The 2,888-nt window shown below is 29.3% G+C and overlaps 1 protein-coding gene across 3 annotated transcripts in view; it reads right to left on the reverse strand.

Annotated features, from left to right (window-relative positions):
• LOC111682451 (transcription factor stalky) overlaps nucleotides 1-2,888 on the reverse strand; it is a 280,671-nt gene that overhangs the window by 172,682 nt on the left and 105,101 nt on the right. The gene's annotated exons all lie outside the window — the stretch shown is intronic.

Consider the following 2,888-nt stretch of genomic DNA (forward strand, 5'->3'; position numbering starts at 1 on the left):
TTGTATTTTTTATTCTCTTGTTTAGAGGTTCGTATGCGATCGTGTTGTGTACATGTAATTTGCCGAAAATCTTCGTTGTCAGAACAATACTAGCGCCGACGTCTGGTTATGATTCACATTATCAGATGCTTTACTGAAATCCGTGTAGATAGTTTCAGTTTGGTAGCCGGCATAAAAAGATGTTATCACGGAAGTTGTGAATTCTATTAAATTAGTGGTGGCTGAATGTCCTATTCTAAATCCACGCTGGAGTGGTGACAGAAATGTATACCTCAATAATTCTCACCAGTTAGGTCTTTGACAGAGTTTCGCCTATATACTACTACTATACCCACCCTAAATTAAACCGATCAACTCAGAATCACTTTCGGAGTCGATTTAACGATGTCCGTCCGTGTGCCTATGTAAACGTTATCAAATACAGGTCGCAATTTTCAAGATAATTTGAGAAATTTGGAATATACGTTTGTTTTGACACAAGGACGAAATTTGTTAAAATCGGTCCATTATTTTACCTAGGCCCAATACAACTGAATCCCCCGAAAAGGGCTTTCGAGCTCATAATTATGTATAATATAAATGTATGTCGATGAAAGTTCGCACAACTAAGTTTTATACAAGCCTTACCGATTTTCGAAATGATCGGACTTCCTTTGAACCTAGCACCCACACAAAGCCCCCTTCAGAAAGTAACTTGAATAATTCATTTATTAGCACTGTTATTGCAATTAAATTTAGCACAGACAAATATTATATATATTATATAAATGTCATATTCATACAAATCTATCCAGCCCATTTTATCGGGATCGGTCCACATTTGCTCCAATTGCCCATAAAAAGTCTCTTTTAGAAAATTAGTTTTTCGTCAATAAATTGCTTAAATGAATCGGAATCAAGGTAATTTTCAAGATAAATGCTTTATTATAAAAAATAAACCACATTTAATATTCATAACTCGGCCAAGCCCGACTATACTTTCTTACTTTTTTTTATTAAAGATAAATTTTCTCAATGGAAAAAGCTACATTATCTGAGAAAATTTCAACTTTTATGTTATTAGTATTATATTGGTAAAAAACAATGGTATTTTTGAATGCATGGAATAGTCATTAATCCAAAAAACCATTATTTTAGAAAATCTTTTCTTCTTTATAATAATCTTTAGTAAGGTAGATAAAATTAATTTTTTTTAGGTTTTTTGACACCAGTCAAATAAAAGTAATGGTGTTGTTATTTGGTTTTTAAGCGACCTTTGTAGGCTTGCTCTACTAGCCTCTCCTTTCACAGTGCCTCCAAGTCCATCACTAGGACTTTTGTCATGACTGGTTGTGAAAAATATCACTCAGCTTCACATCCAAAATTCTTATTGTGATAGCATAAATTTAAGAATTTCTTGTTTTTATACTGAGCTGCACATCCATTAGAGGAATATGTTACCTTGGTACAAACGGACCCAAATTTTTATTTTATAAAAAAATGCATATGTTTGTGGAACAAATTATGTACTAAGCTGCTGGAAATTATTATAAAATTTGTATTTTTTATTTCTCCATTACATTTGTAGTATATAATAATTCAGTACAATGTAAGCTGCACATTATTCCAGTGATAACCTTGTACGGAATCTTGATCAGCGAATGAAACATATTCCGAAAAGTCGCAAATATTAACATATTCATTTTCTTTTAATGATGATTTTTTAAAGGATAAAACTTATTGTTTCTGTTTTATTATAAATGAATGAGGGAGTAATTTCTGAAGCATTTCTATAAAACAATCTCTATAAATTCATCACTGGATTTTATGACCGTTTCCAAATTATCTCTATCAACACATTTATTGATTAAAAACAATTATGATAATTATTATTCATTACTTTTTTCTTCATATTTTGGTTCTTTGAGTTCTTATTTAAGCTGAAGTTAAATAGGTGCAAAATTTATTTGGCTTAATGATATTAACAAAATTCATGAAAATTTTACTTGTTTGAATGTAATTATTTTATAATAAAATATTTTGTATACTATAACATGGAAAAAATTCACTTTTTGTTCCGAAAAAATGAAATTTTTGGTAATTGATCTGAATATTATTTATAGCAGCACTTTTTCCTATTTAAGAACATCTGACTATTTAAACCCCCGGAGTTTTGGATTGGGTATTCAATAATATCCCTCATTTGTTCATTATGATTGTCCAAAATAGTAAGATTTTTATATTAAAATGGGCTCAATTGGTACTATGAGGGTTCAATAAATCCGGGGTCTAAAGTGGAAAAAAATTGTAGAAATGGGAAAAAACCGTTCTACTAATTAATTTTCATAAATTTTGATATCATTAAACCAAAGATATACTGAAATGATCTGCATACTTACTTTTGTTACGTAAATTTTGCACCTTTTTAACTTCAGCTTAAATGAGAACTCAAAGAACCAAAATATGAAGAAAAAAGTAGTGAATAATAATTATCATAATTGTTTTTAATAAATAAATGTGTTACTTTTAAGTATGATTTTTGAAAAAATAATATCTTTTTTTAAATAACACCAATTATCAGTATTTCTGTATACTTATTTTTGTGATTAACTGTATTTCATTATCACGAAATATCTCAAATATATTGTCTTTTAAGATTTCGGTTCCGGGGCGTACTTTGCATTTAGAAAGGTAGCAATTTGGGGTACTTGGAGAACATATCATTTGTCTTAGGCAATCTTGGTATATTTCCATTTTAAATTCAGCCAAATTGTTGGTCAACTTTTTTTAATTAATTGTATGTACTAAAGTAAATTAATAAAGTAGCATCACTTGAACAGCTGACTATTTTTTTTAACTACATAAATCAAACAAGTTGTCAAAGTCTGTTTTAAAAATTGTCGCTATTT

This window comes from Lucilia cuprina, chromosome 2 (assembly GCF_022045245.1).
Source record: "Lucilia cuprina isolate Lc7/37 chromosome 2, ASM2204524v1, whole genome shotgun sequence".
Classification (NCBI taxonomy): domain Eukaryota; kingdom Metazoa; phylum Arthropoda; class Insecta; order Diptera; family Calliphoridae; genus Lucilia; species Lucilia cuprina.